The 20,590-nt window shown below is 47.4% G+C and overlaps 1 protein-coding gene across 4 annotated transcripts in view; it reads right to left on the bottom strand.

Annotated features, from left to right (window-relative positions):
• DCAF11 (DDB1 and CUL4 associated factor 11) overlaps window positions 1-20,590 on the bottom strand; it is a 370,711-nt gene that overhangs the window by 61,805 nt on the left and 288,316 nt on the right. The gene's annotated exons all lie outside the window — the stretch shown is intronic.

Here is a 20,590-nt window from a genome sequence, read left to right as displayed (position 1 = left end):
GTTTTCCATTTTGCTGCATAACATGCTCTGGTGGTAGACTTTCTTGTTTCTTTAGGAATAGTCATACACTCTAGTGGCAAGTTTTAAGTATCCAAACTCTAGGACTTCAGGAGCCAAATCGCTAGGCTGAGTAACTTGGGGTTTGGGTGTCTGATTTCACCATGGTTCTCAGTGAGTAGGCTGGAATTGAGGTGCAGCTTTTGATGTGAGACTACTGATAGTTCCAAGAGTGTGGTGAACCATAGTTGACGGGCCCATGTGGGAGCCACTGATATCAGTGTGAGTGATGTTTGCCTAAGCTTCTGAACCAGAAATGGAAGGCGAGCGAGAGGAGCAAAAGCGTAAGCAAATATTCCTGACCAATTCATCCATAGGGCATCATTGTCTTTGGATAGAAGGTGTGGGAACCTGGAGGCGAAGTTTGGGCATACTGTGGGGAACAGATCTATTTGTGGGAATCCCCATTTTTGGAAGTATGGAAGGAGAACCTGGGGATGAAGTTCCCATTTGTGTATATGTTGCCGAAAACTGCTGAGGAGGTCGGCAATTTGATTGTTCACTCCTGGGAGGTGCTCTGCCAGGAGATGAATTCTGTGATGAATTGCCCAAATAGTCTAAGAGAGGCCGGACAGTTGGAGAGAGCGTGACCCCCAACCCCTGTTTTTGAACACAGTACATGGCGGTCATATTGTCCGTGCGGACTAGGACAACTTTCCCTATGAGGTGAAGCTGAACAGCTTTTAGTGCTATATACACAGCTAGAAGCTCTAGATAGTTGATGTGGAGACTTTTGTGCTTGTTGTCCTATAGACCTTGAATTATTAGATTCTGTGGATGGGTACTCCATCCTGTGAGATATGAGTCTGTTGTTAGTAGTATCTGTGGAACAGGGTCGATGAAGGGCCGCCCTTTTGATACGTTTTGTGTGTTACACCACTGCAGAGAGTGATGGGTGCGGCTGTCTACAAACACTAGATCTGTTAATTGACCCTGTGATTGATTCCACTGACGTGCTAAGCATTCCTGTAATCTTTAATGAGGCGCTATTGCAATGCATGATGCCATCATTTCTAGTAGTTGCATGAAAGTCCTGACTCTGAAGCATTGGTTGGCCTGACATTTTTGTAACAGAGTTTGAAGATTTCGCATTCTGGCTGCATTGGGAGAGGTTAGAGCTGTGCAAGTGTTTAGAGTCGCTCCCAGATAGGACTGCATTTGTGAAGGTTGAAGCTGAGACTTTTGTGTATTGATTGTAAAGCCCAATTGATGGAGAAGGTCTAATGTAGTCTGAGTGTGTTGCAAACACTTTTGGTGAGTGCTGACTTTGACGAGCAAATTGTCTTCATATGGGAAGAAATGAATTTGTTGTCTTCTGAGATGCGCTGCAACTACTGCTAGACATTTTATGAACACTCTGGGTGCAGACCTGATAGTGATTTCCTGCTATCACGAATCTGAAATATTTGCGATGTGCTGTGTGAACTGGAATGTGGAAATATACATCCTTTAAGTCTAGTGTGGACATAAAGTCAACTTGCTGTAGAAGTGAGAGCACTTGCTGTAGCGTAACCATATGGAAATGTTCTGACAGTATGTACACGTTTAACCTTCTTAGGTCCAAAATTGGTCTCAGGGACCTGTCCTTTTTGGGGATTAGGACATACAGAGAGTAAACCCCTGACCCTTGATGTTGTAATGGAACAGGTTCTGTAGCTCCCTTTGTTAAAGGAGCTTGTTCCTCTTGTTTGAGGACGTGTAGGTGTTGTGACAAGAGTTTGTGATTGCGAGGTGGAATATTGGGAGGACTGCTGGTAAGCTCCAGGCAAAAACCATGTTGGATAATGTCTAATACCCATTTGTCTGATGTTATTGATTGCCAAATGGGGGAGATTGTTGAAATCTTCCCCCGACAGGAGGTACGTGTTGGCATACCTTCACCCCTACGCTTGAAGTTGTTTCCTCTATACCCTCCTCTATAGAAACCTCTAGCTGGAGAGGGTTTTAATGTTGGCTTTATATGAGGAGGCATTGGGGTCTGAGAGATTACCTTTTGACCCTCCTCTATAAAATGAACGGCGAAAGGAGTCTCTTTTAGATGGGGTCTGAAGAGCTCCCATAGACTTCGCTACTTCTGTGTCTTTCTTAATTTTTTCAAAATGCCTAATCTAATTGAGGTCCAAAAAGGTGTTCTCTGTCAAAAGGAGTATTTAGGATAGACTGCTAAACCTCTGGTTTAAATCCTGAAATCCTAAGCCATGCATGTAGTCCAAGGAGAATGCCGGTAGTAATTTCCCCTGCTGCAGTGTCAGCAGCATCGAAAGCACATCTAATGGAGGAATTAGATACAAGTTTACCTTCCTCCACGAACTCTTGTGCTTTTTTCTTATGCTCTTATGGGAGGTGTTGGAGCAGGTCTTCCATTTCGTCCCAGTGGGCCCTATCATATCTGGCTAATAGGCCTTGTGTGTTGGTAGTACGCCATTGGTTAGCGGATACGCCATTAGTTAGTGGTTTGAACAGCTACTCTTTTACCTGATGCAGCTAGTAATTTCGATTCCTTGTCTGGGGGAGGTGCATCTGCTGAAGTTTGTGAATTTGCTCTTTTGCAAGCATTATAAACTACCAAATAATCTAAAGGTAACTGTCCCTTAATAAAAATGGGATTAGGCGGTAGAGGTTTATATTTCTTGTCAAACCTAGGTGTTAATAAGCGGGGACGCACAGGGTCCTTAAAGATGTCCTCGACATGTCTCATCATGCCATTTAACATATGCAAACTTTGACTTGTTCTATGTGTAAAACCTAGTGTCTCGAATAAAAAATCTCTTCTAAAGATTCTTTGTATAATGTAACACCATGGTAAGATGCTGGCCTAGAAATCAACTCTTGATATACTACATTGCCATCAGGAGGTGATGGTTTTGGAGGATATAAATCAGGATCATTATCTATGGGTGGATCAATATTATAGTCGTCCCATGGGTCTGTTGGTAGTAGACTATTGTCATCATCATCATCATCCCCTATATCAAGCTGTGTATGTGGAGAACCTTGAGGTGTTATGTGTAAAGGATCTGATCTTGGCAATGGTGGTAGTGGTGAAGATGGTGGAGGGGATTGAGGAGTAGGATAGACAGGGCTTGTAGCCATGTCCTTCTTTTTTAGAGGAATTTTGTAGCCAGTGTCCTCTATGCCAGCTTTCTGTTTAGAAGGTGTAGCTCCTTTAGCCAATAAATGTCCAGTATCTGGATTAATGCACAAGTTACTACTTGTGTAACAATATATCTGTAAGAGACATTAGTTAGTGATAGATTCCTTACCTTAGGATACCACCAGGCGTCAGACTGGATCCGGAAAGTTTTGCTAGCGGTACCCCTGCACGTCAGTAGGTGGCGTTGTGCGGCTCCGCGTCCGTCGCTAGCGTCGTAAGCGCAGAGATGACGTCACGAAGACTACTTAGGCGCCACCCATGAACGCTGATGTCAGTTCTGTACACAACTTTCCGCGCAAGGAACGCAGAGCCATGCAAGAAACTGACCACTGCTGCAATGAAACTAGGGCCCTGAAAGGGATGACCTTAACCCTAGGAATCAGTTCGCAGAACGGGGAGGATGGGTGGAGCAGTAAGGAATCTATAACTAACTAATGTCTCTTACAGATATATCGTTACACAAGTAGTAACTTGTGCATCTGAAAGTGACACGTTACTGATAGATTCCTTACCTTAGAATAGATACCCCAGCAATACCAACCCCGGTGGTGGGTCTGCGAATAGATTACACCAGAAAGTCACGGAGAACAGAACGGCCAAAGAAACGGTCTCTCCGGACCTGACTGTCAAGGCAATAATATTTGGTAAGCGTGTGCAGCGAGGCCCACGTAGCTGCCTGACAAATGTCCTGCAAGGGGATGCCGGGACCCAAGGCAGTAGTGCCTGCCGTCGCCCTGGTAGAATGGGGACGCAGCCCCACAGGAGGCTCCTTCTTAGCCAACGAATAACAGGCCATAATGCAGAGAACGCCACACCAAGAGATTGTCCGTTTGTGCACAGCCCGACCTCTTTTGGCGCCCACGTAGCCAACAAAGAGCTGGTCATCCACCCGGAACTGTTGTGTGCGCGTCAGGTAGAACAAGAGCGCACGCTTTGGGTCCAGACAGTGGAGCCTCTCTTCCACTTTGGAAGGATGCGGAGGCGGAAAGAAGGTAGGCAAAGTGATGGTCTGCCCAATATGGAAGGGAGTGACAACCTTTGGCAAGAAAGAAGGACGGGTCCTTAAAACCACCTTGTCCGGATGAACAGAAAGGAAAGGCGGTTTAGAAGAAAGAGCCTGGAGCTCACTCACTCTTCTGGCAGAGGTGATAGCTACCAGGAAAGCCGTCTTGAGAGTAAGATGACGCAAAGGACAGGTATGAAGGGGCTCGAAGGGAGCGCACATCAGATATGTCAAGACAAGGTTTAAGTCCCATTGAGGCATTATGAACGGCACGGGAGGAAACGTGTGCGTAATACCTTTTAGGAAACGGTTAACAACCGGGGACTTAAAGAGAGAAGGCTGATCTGGAAGCCGTAAAAAGGCGGAGATGGACGAAAGATAACCTTTGATAGTGCCACGAGCAGAGCCCTGCTGGGCCAAAGAAAGAAGGAACAGAAGGACTTCGGAAAGAGGGGCAGAAAGGGGATCCACAGCCTTAGCTGTGCACCATGCCACAAAGATCAAAAGCTGTCAACTGTCGCCGCTCAATCTCCACGCATGGAGGTGGAGGCTGGATAGGTTCGGGTGGAGGACCGTCCCCTGCTGCTGAGACAGAAGATCCTCCCGAAGAGGTAGTCGGATCAGGGGATCGATCGCCATGCTGAGTAGCTCGGGATACCAGTATCTTCGTGCCCAATCCGGAGCCACAAGGATGACTTGGGCCCGGTCACGCCTAATCTTCTTCAGCACTCTGGGCAGAAGTAGTATAGGCGGAAAGGCGTACAACAGACCGCATTTCCACCCGTGACAAAAAGCGTTGCCTAGCGAGTGCCACCTTGGAAATTCCAACGTGCAGAACTGATGACATTGCGCGTTCTCTTCGGTGGTGAATAGATCTAACCAAGGCTCTCCCCACTGTTGAAAGAGACCTTGTGCCACGTCCGAGTTTAGACGCCATTCGTGATCCGTCAAGCACCGGCAGCTGAGTTCGTCCGCCTTGGCGTTCAGAGAACCTGCCAGGTGTTGAGCCAGCAAGATAATGCCTTGACGTTCCAGCCATTTCCTGAAGAGCAGAGCCTCCTGACATAGGGTCCAGAACCCCACCCGTCCTGTTTGTTGCAATACTACATGGCGGTGGTGTTGTCCGTGAGCACCTGCACCACACTTCCCCGGACAGAGGGAAGGAATGCTTTCAGTGCAAGTCGGATCGCCCGAAGCTCCAAAAGGTTGATATGGAGCTGGGACTCTGCCGGAGACCTGCCCTCTGATCTCCGCCTCTCCCAAGTGGCCTCCCCATCCCAGGAGGGACGATCGTCACCAGTGGGTGCTCCGGTTGGGGAGGGATCTGCCACTGACCCAATCGCGCTTCGTGAGCCACCACTGCAATTTTCATGCAGTGCCCTACGAGATCTGGACATGATCGGACAGGTTGCCCTGACGCTGCACCCACTCGAACTTCAGGTCGCACTGCAGAGCCCGCATATGCCATCTGGCATGTCGCACTAGCAGGATGCAGGAGGCCATCAGGCCCAGGAGCCGGAGGGTCATCCTGACTGAAAATCGGGACAGAGGCTGAAAGATCGGAATCATAGCCTGAATATCCCGGACTCGCTGCTTGGGAGGATAAACCTGAAACACCGTCGAATCCAGAGCCGCTCCGATGAAGGGGAGCTTCCGAGAGGGACTCAGGTGCGACTTCGGCACGTTGATGGAGAACCCCAGCAAATGCAGGAGGTCGGCCGTAGTCTGAAGGTGGTTGACGACTGCCTGGGGCAAGCCCGCCTTCAACAACCAGTCATCGAGGTAAGGGAAGATTGACACCCCCGACCTGCGCAGGTGAGCTGCGACCATCACCTTTGTGAACACCCGAGGGGCGCTGGTAAGGCCGAAGGGGAGCACGGCAAACTGAAAATGCTCCTGGCCTACCGTGAACCGCAGGTAACGCCGGTGTGCCGGCAGGACGCGGATGTGAAAATATGCTTCCTGCAAGTCCAACGCTACCATCCAGGGTTGAGCCAGAGTCAGCGTTTTGAACTTCTCCTTCCGGAGGATGCAATTGACGTCTCAGAGGTCCAAGATGGGGCGCAGGCCCCCTTTGTCCTTCTTGGGGACCAGAAAGTAGTGGGAATAACAACCACTCCCTACTTCCGGCCCAGGAATGCACTCAATGGCCCCCTTGGCCAAGAGGGCCGTGACTTACTGCGGGAGAAGTACCTAGTGAGCCCCCGACATGCGTTAGCACTGAGGTGGCATGGCTGGAGGGGAGGACTGAAAGGGAAGAGAGTAGCCTCTGCGGATGATCTACAACACCCACTTGTCCGATGTGATATTGCGCCAGTGGGGGAGGTGGTGGCGGATCCTGCAATCCACCGGCGTGGGGTGCTCCACAAAGCTTGGATTAGGAAGGTTTGGAGGTAGAAGCAGCAAGGGCGGAGGTGGACTGACCCCCACGCTGATTCCCAGACCTGCCCTTGCGGAAGCCGCGTCCGCGCTGAGGCTGGTTCTGCACAGGCTTGCTGAAGGAACGTGCCTGGGCGCCTCTGCCGTGGCCACGAAAGGAACGAAACCCAGGAGTGGCCAGGCTTTTTGCGGAAAGACCCAAGGACTTGGGCGTGGCCCGGGAGTCCTTGAAACGCTCCAGTGCACTGTCGGCCTTATCGCCAAACAGGCCATGAGCGAGCTCTGAATATCAGGCGAGAACCCGGTGGATCTTAGCCAGGCGTGGCGACGAAGCCCACTGCCGAGTGAGTCAGTGGTGTCCAAACCACACCGAATGGCAAACTTAGCTGCACCATTACCCTCAGCAACTGCTTGGGATAGCACAGCGTGGACTTCCTCAGGACACTGAGGCAACAGCTGAGCAACCGTATCCCACACCGCTTGGGAATAGCAACCCAATAAGCAGGCGGTGTTCACCGACCGTAGCCCCAAGCTGGCCGAAGAGAACAACCACTTCCCAAACTGTTCCAGCTTCTTAGAGTCCTTATCCGGCAGAGCCGTGGGAAAGGCACTCTGCGACGTCGAGGCTTGGATGACCAGACTCTCAGGCATGGGATGAGTGGTCAGATACGCGGGGTCACCAGGCGCTGGGCGACATTCTTATCCACAGGAGCCCCTGTGGCCGGCCTTGTCCAAGTGCCAAACAAGACGTCAGTGATGGCGTCGTTGAAGGGAAGCATCGGCACCGACGAAGTAGACGCCGTCTGGAGCACCTCAGTGAGGAGATTAGTTTTGAGGGCCACCGTAGGAAGATCGATGTTTAGGACCTCAGCTGCCCAACGGAGTATCATCATGTAGGAAGCACCCTCCTCCATGGTAGGCGGGGGAGAGGCAAACCCCGGGTCAGAAGAGATATCGAGGTTGCCGGCGTCCTTCAAGTCGTCCACCCAATACTGCTCGGAGTCACACTGACGGGCAAGAGGGTCCTCGGACCCCTCCCAGTCATCCTCCACCTCTGTTGTAGGGGCAACAGACCGCGGCGGCAGAGCCAGAGCCGGAACATACGGAGTCGGAAACGGCGCCGTGAACGGCACCGGCCGGGGCCAAGCCAACGGTGCAGGATCCTGTGGCGCCGAAGCTGGATCCGCCGGCGGCCCAACAGGATCCGGACACGGAACCGCGGGCCCGAAGGCGCGCCGGTGGGAGCCTGAGGCCTAAATAGGCGGTCCATGGTGGCAAGAAACTCTTGCACCTGTTCAGGAGTCACCGACGGATCCGGGTAAGGCGGGTAGGCCGCGGGACTTCCAGGCTCCAAAGGAGCCGCAGGGGCAGAACCCCTGTCGCCCTCATCCGCGGACCGGCGGGGGGACGTCAGAGAGCGAACACGCTTCTTCAACTTCTGTTTAGGTCGTCGCTTACCGGAATCCGAGGGTGAAAACTTGGAGCCCAAAGAGCGATGACTGCGGCCCTGGGAGCGTTCCCGGGAATGGTCCCTGGATCTGGAACAGCGCTGGGACGAGTGCCGGACCTCCAGCAGCTTCCGGCGCCACTCCCTCAAGGCCTTCGGGCCCATGGCCCGACAGTCCTGGCAGGACCGAGAGTCGTGGTCAGTCTCCAGGCAGTAGATGCAAACATCGTGGGGGTCCGCCACCGACATATTGTGACGGCAGGCCCCGCAAGACTTAAATCCAGGCATCCCTACGTGCACCAGGAGAAAAGGGGAGACAAAAAGTCTCAAAAGTGTAGTCAAAAAGTGACTAAGGAACGTGCTGGCGCGTAAAAAGAAAGAACTGACGTCAGCGCGCATGGGTGGCGCCTAAGTAGTCTCCGTGACGTCATCTCGGCGCTTACGACGCCAGCGACGGACGCGGAGCCGCACAACGCCACCTACTGACAGGCAGGGGTACTGCTAGCAAAACTTTCGGATCCAGTCTGACGCCTGGGGATATTCTAAGGTAAGGAATCTATCATTAATGCGTCTCTTTCAGATATACATTTTCTTTTGCTTAGGGTCCAGTTTCTCATAATGTCCAAGATAGGTTCCGGAGGCTTTTGAAGGGTATATTTTGATTATGGTGCCGAACGTTTCAGTGCCGAACTGGACTTGTCTTTCTTGTCTTTTGGAGATGAAGGTTTTGGTTCTGAAGATGACTTTCCTCGACTCTGTCCCAAGCCGGAATGCTTGACCAACTGTTTCGGTGCCAGGCCCGAGGGCGGGGAGTCGGAAACATAGTCTCTGTGCCGACCATGACCCGAAGGCAGTGGTGGTGCTGAAGCCTTCTGCTGAGTGGAAGAGCGTTTGAGGGGCAAAGGGACTTTGTTACTCATGGCACCCTGTCCCGGTGTAACGTCTTCCGACTCCAACTCGATTTCCAGCTCGGAATCCGATTCTGGAGCAAAGAAGGCTTTCTCTTCTTCCACCGCAGTCGCTTCCATCTCTTCGTGTTCAGTATCTTCCCAGAAGATATCCGGAGTGTGTGCAATGCTTTGTCGATGCAGGTCTCTTCGTTGAGCCTGACGAACCCGTAAAGTCTTTTTCGATTGGACAAGCATCGCAATCCTCTTCTTTGCGCTCCGGTGAGAGGCACAAGTTGCAGACTTTATGCAGATCGGTGCACAGGTACTTGGAGTGGCACAGAGGACAGAATTGAAACGGAGTCTGTTCCATCGGCAGAAGACTGGCTAGTACGGAATGGAGTAGAAGTCGACTGACACAGCTAGGCCCGAAGGCCGCCCCGATGTCTTCTCGATCGAAGAAGGAGGGTTTTTTTCCGATCTATTCGAAACACAGAGAATAGTGAAACGCGTACAAGAACAATACAGTGAAGGGTACAGTGGATTGCGCACAGAGGGGAACCCGAAGGACGATTTCTAATCAGAGCATCACAAACCACATCTGAACCCGATGGCGGAAAGAAAACAATCTAACAAGGCAGTCAATGCCCATGTGCACTATCACCGAGAGGAGGAGTCACCTCACCACGTGACTGAGAAAGACTTCTTCATAGAAAAACAACTTACAATCATCCAGACCCAATACGGCAGGAGTAGGCAAAGCATGTGAATCTACACCACACATGCCTCAAACATTTAGATATCAAGCACAATCCTTGCTGAGTGTATGATATACAGAAATTGACAGACAAATCCATTGTTTAGGAATAAAACATTGTCATTAGGTAAGTTGCCTAAAGACCAGCTCTTAGAGCAAACAACTTAATTGTCTCTGGCTAATTAGAGCGCTAGTCTTTAATGCAAAATGATTTTAGGTTCTTGCAGGACAAAAGTTCAGGAATTCGATGGTAAATGTCGATAATCAGATACCTTTGGAAGGCTTATAGAAGTAGCTACTGCCCTGGTGAAATTAGCAGAAATTATCTCCAGGGGATCTTTCTTGGAGAAGGCATAGCAAATTATTATTATTATAGTATTTATAAAGCACTCTATCGATCCCAAAGGGATATACAAGTGCTGAACCAATAATACATGAACTCCATATACTGACAGCCACTGGAGAGGGAATAGCCATGTCTTTGACATCCCCCGAAAGGTGTGCAGACCTGAAGTTAGGTGAAGATAGAGAGGCAAGGTATTCCAGTGGTAGGCTGCTAGATAATTAAGAGTGGCCACCCATTCTGGATTTCTTGATTCGTCTGCTACTTAACAGAGCCTGATTCTAGGAGCGAAGAGCTCGCCCTGGTTTGTAAAAAGCAACTTGGTCAAGCGGATTTGCTGGCCCAGTGCCATAGAACGTCTTGTGTTAATAACATAATACATTGAACTTGGCTCTCTTGCTCACAGGAAACCGGTGGAGAAAGTTAAGAACTCCTTCTGGTGCCTGTTCAGATCAGTCTTGCTGCCACATTTTGAATAGACTGGACACAAGTGAACAGGTAGTCAGCCATTTCTAAGTAAAGCCTTTCTTTAGCCTACTCATATACAATGCTTATATAACGTTCCCCCACCACGCTACAGGGATCCCATGAAAGAGCTTATGCAGCAGGCGTAGAAGTCCAATACAACTCCCATAAACTGCATTTACATGATCCTGCATGGAGAAAGATTCATCAATTAGAAATCCCAATGAATATACGTGATCCTGCATAGAGAGATAGTCATCAATCAGACACTCCAAATTCTTGACAACCACTTTGGCTTAAAGGCAGGGCCTGGGAGCGAAGGCCAGCAAGAGCTAGTCCAAATTCTGCAAGCCCCAACAAAGAGCAAGATTTTGGTCTTATATGTGTTGAGTTTCAGACAATGTGTCTGCATCCACTTTACTACTTCACAGAGGCAGCCTATTAGGTTTCCTCGTGTCTCCATGTATCCCTCATCGATTGAAATAATGAACTGTGGCCCAGGCCTTAATAATATCCACCAGAGATGAGCCATATATGTCAAACAGGGTGGGTCTAAGTGAAGACCCCTGAGGAACCCCACAGTGTGACAGACGAGGATTAGAATTGAAAGGGGACAGTTCTAGCGAGTGGGATCTGTTATTCAAAAAAGATCCAAACCAATGCAAGGTGGAAGAATGCAGGCCAATGTCATGCCATCTCTGCATTAATAGGCAATGAGAGACCAGGGCAAGCTTCCAGCCAAGGGATATTGTGCCTTTTTCAAAGAATTATTAAAAAGCAGTGTGAGAAATGGGCTTATATAGGGGCCAACCGAGAGAAGATAAGATGTGGGCACGGATTCAAAGGTGAACCAGATTTCACCTTTGTCTTAGTCTTTTTCACCGTCTCTGGTGTTAGGTTTGAAACCCGACCCAGTGGACTGAAGCCCCAGGGTGAGGGCTGGTGTCTCTGAAAAGGTTCTCCTCCATGCAGAGTTGATTCTCAAAAGCTGAATAAATCAAAGTCAGAGTCAATTTTATCATTTAAGGAGTCAAGGTGAGCCAACACCTTAGCTATTTTAAATAGCTCTCTCGACAAGCCACTATTTTCCTCCAATTCCCCCGCAAAACACTGTCTTTTTGCTTGCTTGAGGTGTTCAAAGTAGGCTTTTAGTAGAGTTCTGTAGGCAAATCAATGCTCTAAGCTTTTAGACATCAGCCATCAATGCTCAAAGGCTTTAGTGTCCTGCTTCACTTTCCTAAACTCATTGGGTTACCACTTTGTAGATAGCGATTGTCTGGTCGAGTTTCTCAGCTTCTGAGGTGGGGAGGCACCCACCGCCTTAGTCATAGCTTTTGCAAACCCATTTACTTTTAATTCTAATGAGAAATCTTATCTGATTGCAGGAGGGCTAAACCTTTTTGTAAAAGACACAGGATTGACCCTCCTCCATGATCTCCCAAGAACAGGAGTTGAGCCATGTCTGGCTGGATTACCGCCTAAATAAGGGAAGGAGAATTTAATAAAAAAATAATCCGACCAGCAAATAGGGTCGATAGACTGTATTGTTATCATACTCAAATTGGAGAAAGGCAAGTCTAGAGTATGACCCTTTATCCATCAATTCAAATGTAACATCTGCATCTCATTCTCCAAGTTTCTACTCAAGAAATCCGCCTTGTCCTCGAAATCATCAAAATCACCAAATCAGCAAAAAATGTTCATACTTTAGTGGACATTATTAAACTACTCAGCCTGAATTGATTGTCTATATCTTTGGTGGAGGGGGGGGGGGGTTGTTTTATACAGACACCACCCTTTACTGAATAAGGAGGAATAAGAACTGTTATACATCCTTCAAACAGGCTATTTGGCCTTGGTTACATTGGATTCCCTCATTGCCATAGCCACTGAATTATGATTACTTTGAATACTAGTAGCAATTCCCCCTTTTTTATATTTCGTTCTCATCACTACACACATGAGCACCACCATGAACACTTTTCCTCTTACTCTATTTGGAGCAACCGTTATGAAAGGAATTTGATGTTTTCTTTTCCTAATGGATTATACATTAATCTTTGATACATAAATAATATACTTTGACTGTATGACTCCGCACTGAGTGCGATTCATTCATTGTGTTGTCTTTGTTCTTCGCTCAATTACATTGCAAATTAATTGTTGCATCTTGTTTCGATTACGTACCAGTAGGACCATACTGTTTTACGTACCATATGTTACCCAGGTCCTATGGGTTTCCTTTTTGGGTTACCCCAGTATTTTGTAACAGCATACTTTAGTGCAAGCAGGGACAGCTGTGCAGATAAATTGACTGCCAACTGTGAGTTATATCCAGGGGGTCTATAAAGAATAGCTCCACCCAGGATATTCATGGAGTTGAGAGAGAGCTGAAAAAACAAACCTCACTGTCCCCTCCAGGGGATTGCTCACGTCCACACACTCATAAATGTCTCTATAAATGATTGCAATGCCTGCCCTTTCTTCCATCACAATCACTTTTTAGTACCCTATACCCAGCCGGCACAGCAGTGCTAGATCAGGCATCGAGTGGCTATTTAGCCACACCTCCTTGATAAATACTAACCCTATGAATAATATCTCATATTTACATACAGTTTCTTTCTAGGAAGTGATCTAGTTTTGAAGTTTATGCAGCTAACTGATGGGCCGTCAGCAACACATTGTCTTTAAAAAAAAAACACAATATGTGGTTTCTCTGCCAATGTACTCCAAATCTTGGAGCCCTTCCACGTTGCCTCTAACTCCATTTGATTCAAATAGCACTACTTACAATTAGCGCAAGAAAATGGTCCAAATGTTGTCCCAGGTGCCTCCTATTACAACTAGATACATTCAAACCATTGGGAGCCATAGCAAGCAAGGCTTCTTGTGTATACTAACAGGGGACCTCTCACCTCTGTTGAAATGTACAGGGGTCCAGTTGACTGGTGACGGTCAGACACAAACCGGGCTTGCCTTTGGTGCGATGATGACCCGATGTTAAATGGTGTGTTTGGTCATTCCCTAGCCCTTTTTAACTCTACCGAAATCTATAAAGAGTAGGCCATCAACTCCATCCTGTTGCATACGATTGGTGCAGTAGGACTTTGCACACCTAGGGTAAAGCCTACGTAGATACTCCTCTTACATTCAATATGGAGGACGGAAGAAGGATGGAAGGTAATACAGGGCCCATATTAAATGCAGAGCCTACTTTGGGTAAGAAGAGTGGACAAGTGCGTAGGACCAGAAGACTGTAAGGGGCAGGTAATGCAAAAGGGCCTGAAGTTCTCTAACCCTGCACGAAGTAGAGAATAATAATTTGAAATGGGCATCTGTGCATTAACCAAAATGGCAATGCCATCAAGAAAATCAGAACAAGGATCAAATCCCGATGAGAATCAATAAATGGAGTAGGTTCAGAAAACCTGCCACTAGTGGCATTTCATACAGGGAAGCTTGGTCAGGCAGAAACAAACGTAAAAAACAAATGGCAGATAGCATTTAACTGTAGGCATCGTGACAACCTGCTGTCAAAGGGACTATTCAAATCATAAGATGCCAGGCATGTAAAACGTAAACAGATTGATGCCTTCTGACTCTTACCACTGTATAAACCTGTTCCAGCAACCTCCATAGATGGTCTTGATGGCAGACTTCCTGGCTGCCAAGATGTGGTCTGCAACTTGGTCATGAGGTAAAATGATTATAGTTGCATTGTTCAACCTCCACGCATGTAGCAGCAGTGTCTGGGGAATGGGGTGGTGGGCCTTACCAGTCTTCTCTGTGCATGACTGGGCACGAGGTGGCTGAATGATAAATACTGTAAATTCCCTTCTGTAACCAAATAAAAATAATTTTTCAACCATTCAACTTCAAGTAGACCACAAACCATTTATATCAATTATACGAAAAACAAATATGCCTATATTTGCAATTCCACAAGACAGCCGCTGGATGATAATGGAATGCCACCGATATTTGATTAAAAAATGTTAAACTGCATATATGTCTGGCATTTGAGTTTTTTTTACCTGGATTAGTCCACGAACCAATAATTAGTGTATTGTCGTATTTGTTGTTTGTCTATCTCTTTTTTTATCTTTCTTTTAGGAATTTTGTTTTTGAAATTGTTTTTAATACATGGATATGGTGGACGTATGATTCGTAGGATTTACATGTGTGATATAATATTTGATTTGACATTTGATTAATTTTTGCTTCTCCCTCTTCATTAATCAATATGCGGTCTATGTAATATATGAAATTGAATAATGATGTATGTTTTTTTAATAATATGTAGATTTATGAAGTTTGTATGATGAATAATTTTTAATGGTTTGAACGTTTTTTAATAAAATAAAGGTGGCATTCCATTATGATCCAGTGGCTGTTTTGTGGCATTGCAAATACAGGCATATTGGTTTTTCGTATAATTGAATGGTTTGTGGTATAATTGAGATGAATGGTTTAAAAATTATTTTTAATTGGTTACCAAAGGGAATTTACATTCTTCTTTGACAAATTAATGTCCTGTACCTTTGGTATGTGAGGCCTCTCTCTCTCTCTTCCTTAAGTGAATGATGAATACAACAGATCGTGGTACCAGATCCTCCTGGCCCAATAAGCTGCACCAAGTCCTCATACAGAACTTTGGATAGAAACAAAATCGACATAAATGCATACAACATACATAGAATATGCCACAAAACTGAGGATACTTCCTGCTCAAAGCTCTGGTGAAGAGACTCGAGGAGAAAAATTAGGATGTGGGGAATAGCGCATCTGTTACCTCGGGGTGTAGCTCCCACTCGTAGTTGTCCAAACAGAAATGAGTGAATGTATCCGCTTCAACAATGAAGCGACCTGCGAGATGGGTTGCTACTGGGAACACTCCCTGATCAGTGGTGTGAGCTGGTGAGCACACTCTGAAGAATGGTGGGTGGCCGGGGGGTAGAGGATTGGAAAGGAATAACGTAGCACTCTCAGACTAGGTGGATTAGCCAGTGGTCTGTTGTGATTTGTTCCCAAAGGGAGACAAAGTGGAAGATCCTTTCTCCCTTAGTACATGATGTTGGCGGAGGATGACAGTCAGAGGGGATTAGAAGCCACAGAGCCCATGAAGGTTGGTGGGGCTGGAATTACTGCTCTTGCTTGAGACACTCCCTATATTTACCCCATCACCAACATGAGCAATACAGTTGCTGTGGCATTTGAACAGGCTGAGAAAATTGTCTTTGTCAAGTTAGCACAACCCTGGAATATTCACAGAACCTCTGGTACAGTTTGTGGAATTGCTGTGCAAGGGAGGCAAAGTCCAGGGAATGAGTTGTAGCCCTCCAGTTCTTGAAGCATTCCAGAGTTCACTGCCTTCTTACTGAAGTGCTGTTTGCCCTCAAAGAGCATGGCTATGAACCCAGTCAGGATATCTCATCCCATCTAAACATCTGCAAACTAATATCAGAATCTTGCCATGATGAACAAGTTATTTACTTTCGGTAACACTCTTTCTGGTGGATACTCTATCTAACCAAGCACCAGACTGCCTCTGGAGAACTTTGTATCAGGGCTCCCACATGCCACAAGATGAAGTTATGCAACTCCATATCGACCGGCAAGTGACGGAGTGGAGCTGCATGTAAGCACTACCCCTATGTGCTTACGTCTGTTTCTTGTCTTTTTCCTTTCCGTACCCTTAGAAGCAAAGCGTGAGCGGTTGTTGATAACAGCATGCTGATCACTAACTGGGGAACCTTTTAGATGTTGAAAAGAGGCCATTCCACCAAAAAGGATTTGAGAGGGCAGAGGGGAATCTACCAGAATACTACCAATATAGGCTATCTACCAGAAAGAGCATTACCAAGGATTAGTAACTTGTTCTTGTGACGGCTAAGAACCACAGACTCCTCCTCTTAGTATCCATACCTAAACAGTACCTCCCCAAGGTGCAAGGTCGGTGGGGTGGACTCAGACCAAAATCTGGCTGTCAAGGCATTAGTGCTTTATGATGGCATGTAGCAGCTCCCAGGTCGCAGCCAGGCAGATGTCAAGTAGAGGCAACAGTTGCACCAACGCAGTGGGAGCAGCCTTGGTCCTAGTGGAATAGGCTTTTAGACCTTCCACATTGCGGTTTGCCGACTGCGGGCCCCAGGCAAGCTTCTCCGCGCCTGGCCCATGCCCAGGGCCAGACGCCCTATTCCTGCCCTTCTCGCTGCGACCCTCCACGCCCTCAACCCCGGCTCCTGCTCCCCATGCCGCTGCACACAACACAGAGCAAACATTTCCCTGCACTTCTGAAAGTTTCCATGCACTTCCTGTAAGTTTCCATGTACTAACCCACACTCAACACTCACCGCACTGACAGCACCCAACACCCCACTCTCTCACAGTGCTGCAACTATTCACACAACACTCCGCATTCGCGTGCTTTTCAACACCTACTCAGTCACCGAACATGCCACAGAGATTGGGACGTGCTGCACGACAACACCCCAGACCTACTTTTCTTCGCAGAACCTGACATCATACCAGACATCCCCCCCTCCCCTGGCTACAAGATCGCCAGACAAGACAGACTTCACAAGCCCAGAGGCTTACTCTCCATCACCACAATAACGCCATAAGCTGAACTACCTCCATAGAAATAACACCCTCCAACATGGAACACCTGCTGTTTAAGCTCTACGTCACAGCCAACTTCACTCTAAAGCGCCACTCTCATCTACAGGTCATTTGGTCCGCGCACCAAGTTCACTGACACCATCAAAGACTTCATCACATAACTCGCCCTTGATGATAGCAATGACTACCTATTTGGAGATCTGAACTTTCCCCAGGAAGACCAAGCCGACCACAACTCAAAAGCACTCAAAAGACCTTGGAAATCTAGGCCTCTCCCAATAAGTAAATGGACCTACCCATGTCACTGGACATCTCCTGGACCCCTATGTTCACCAACTTCAACAACACCAGAGTCTTCGAGTCTCCTGCACTGACCAGACCCTTGTTAAGTTCAGCATCCCTGTCTCGGTCCAACGCATAGACCAGTCCACCAAAACCGGAACAGTATCATTGACAAGGACTGGAACACTACTGTCAACATCATCCAAACTGAAAACAGCAATGGCCTCCTCAAAGTCATCAATAACTTCAACAATTAGATCACCTGCTGCACAGATTTTCTACCTTGCCTCAATCACAGCAACACAACAAGATCTAGACCCCAAGCGAGTTGGTAAATGGAAGAACACCACTACAATGAACTGGAGTGCAAATGGAGAATGAGCCAGAACTATGTAGACAGAAGCACATTCAAACCTGCCCAATACATAAAACCAAATGATCTGCACCCCCAAATTAACTGCTCTTGTGGTCCGCATCAATACCAGCACCAACAAAAGCAAATAAATCTTCACCATGGTAAAGGATTTCACCTCACTAGCGGCCGCCACTAACTCGATCACCCCTTCACAGGATCTCTGCAACAATAGCTCTCAATTCAGCAACATTTACCACAACTTCGAGCCACAACAGACCACATCAAACGCCTCCCGATCTTATCCAAAGAACGAATTCTAACCACATGACCTGTCATCACCCCAGAAGAAATAGCCACCACCATGAATTCCATCCACTCGGAAGCCCCTGTCGAACACCTGATCCCACCATGCCTACTTCAGAGGACTGCAACCCATCCGTGCCATGCCCACACCGATTCTGAATACTTCTATCTCTTCCACAACCTTCCCAGAGGTTTGGAAACACTCACCTGTCTTCCTATTGCTGAATAAACCTTCAGCAGACCCTTAAAAGCTCACCATTTACAGACCACTCTCCCTGCTTCCATTTCTGCCAAAGTCTTTGGGAAAATCGTCAACGGACACCTCAATGAATACCTCAACAACCACCAACTCCTCTACACCACTCAGTCTGTTTTCAGACCCAACTACAGCATACAAACCACCTTCATCACCGTCACGGATGACACTCACATGTCTCTGGACAGCTCTCATCCTCCTGGACCTCTCTGCAGCATTGCACATGGTCTCCCACTACATCCTCATCCAACGCCTCCAAGACATCTGATTCGATGGATCTGCTTCTTCCTGCCTGGAAGGACCCAGTCAATTAGCTTGGCACTGTACAACTCAGAAGCCCGAGACCTAATCTGCAGAGTTCTGCAAGGATTCTTCTGAGCTCGACCCTTTTCAATGCATATATGATCCCTCTAACCAGCATCATCTGCACTCATGACATCAATGTCCTCTACTACGCCAACAAAACACAACTCATTCTCTTCCTTACAGACAGGACGCACAGTACTCGGATCAAGTTCACTGCCTGTATAACTGAAATCGCACATTGGATGAAGACCAACTGCCTGAAGCTGAACCTGACAAAACCAAAATTGTGATCTTTGGGAAAAGCACTACACTGTGACACTCCAACTGGTGGCCAACAGAGCTAGGACCGACACATAGCACCGCCACCCATGCCAAGAACCTCTAAATTGTCATCAACATCAAGCTGAACATGACCGCCTAAGTCAACGTCGTCACTGCCTCATGCTTCCATATCTCAAGGATGCTGAGAAAGATATTTAAAGGGCTCTACATCTGCACCTGGAAAACTGTCACACACGCCCTCGTCAATAAGTATGGGAACATGCTCTATGTCTGGATCAATGTCACAACCAGAAAGCTGTAGACCATTCAGAACTAAGTGGCCAAAATCACTCTTAACCTCCCATGCCGAACTCACGTCACTCCGCACCTGAAAGAGCTCCGCTGGATCCCCATCCACAAATGAGGAAAATTCAACCACCTCATCCACACTTTCAAGGTACAACATAACAATTGTCCAGCATATCTCACCAATTTCATCTACTTTCACAAACATTTCAGACACATCCACTTGTTCTGACTCCTACTTGCGTACACCCCATGCATACGGAAAACCAGATCCGGCGGTCACTGCTAAAACATGGAATGACTTGCTGCTACATATAAAATCCTCCTCCTCACTTCTTGAACTCCGTAAGAAGCTGAAGACTTAGTTTTTCGAGTAGTCCGATTAGGTCTTTTATTTGGCTAAACTCACACCTGCTTAGTGCCCGGATGCCCTTCAGTGGTAACAGTCGCTCTACAATTCCGTATAATGTAACATCATAAAGCAGAGGACTATCCACCTTAACAAGGTCCTCTTCTGAACATCCTTCACTTTCTTTGCTTCTGAGAACCATACCAAATGTTGACGTGTACGTGGGGAAACTTGGTAAAAACTGAAAGCCCTTTTGAGGTCCATATGATAGAGCCTCTCCTCTTCTTTCAAGAGGTAAGGGAGAGCAAGGAACACAGTTAGGATGATCGATTCTCCAATGTGGAAAGGAATTACAATGTTTGGTTAGAAGGCAGTCCGAGGGATCAGCCTCCATTTGGGCAGAAAAGAGGTCGGGTGTTGTCCTGTTGATGGTGCACCATAGAGGCCGAGGCGATACGGCAGGCTTGCAGGATCCAAAAGGTCTTTTTGTTATGGAAAGTGAAACAGGCTGCGCAGGAATCCTCCTGATGGTCGGGAGACAAGCAGAGGTTACAGACTAGATGGACGTCTGTCCTCCAATACTTTGAATGACAATTTGGGGCAAAAACAGAATGGAGTCCTTAACATCACGAGGACATACTCGTGCGTCGAAGATGGTGTTGGTGGCCGGGCACTGAGTGGGATGTTGAAAATGTACAATCTGCGGAAAACGAGTCGAAGGGGATTTGCAATAGGTGAAACCTAGCAGGCCCAGCAAGTACACCAGGTGGCATCGAACTGGATCTTGAAGGGACACGTCTGAACCCGACGGCAGAAAAAAAGCAATCTAATAATGGAGCTGATGCCAATGTGCATTATCAGTAATAGGTGGAGTCACTATACCACATGATTCAGAAAAACTTCTTTGAAGAAAAACAACTTGCAAACGTCCGAGCTCAACACTAGATGAAAGGAGTATGCACACCATGCGTATCTACAGCTACACCTGCCAGGAAGACTATTGCGATTCCTGGCAAGACCAATATATAGATTTTCAGCCATAAGATATGTTTATGG

The sequence above is a fragment of the Triturus cristatus genome, chromosome 1_1, assembly GCF_964204655.1.
Source record: "Triturus cristatus chromosome 1_1, aTriCri1.1, whole genome shotgun sequence".
Lineage (NCBI taxonomy): Eukaryota > Metazoa > Chordata > Amphibia > Caudata > Salamandridae > Triturus > Triturus cristatus.
This window is presented reverse-complemented; position numbering and strand designations above follow the sequence as displayed.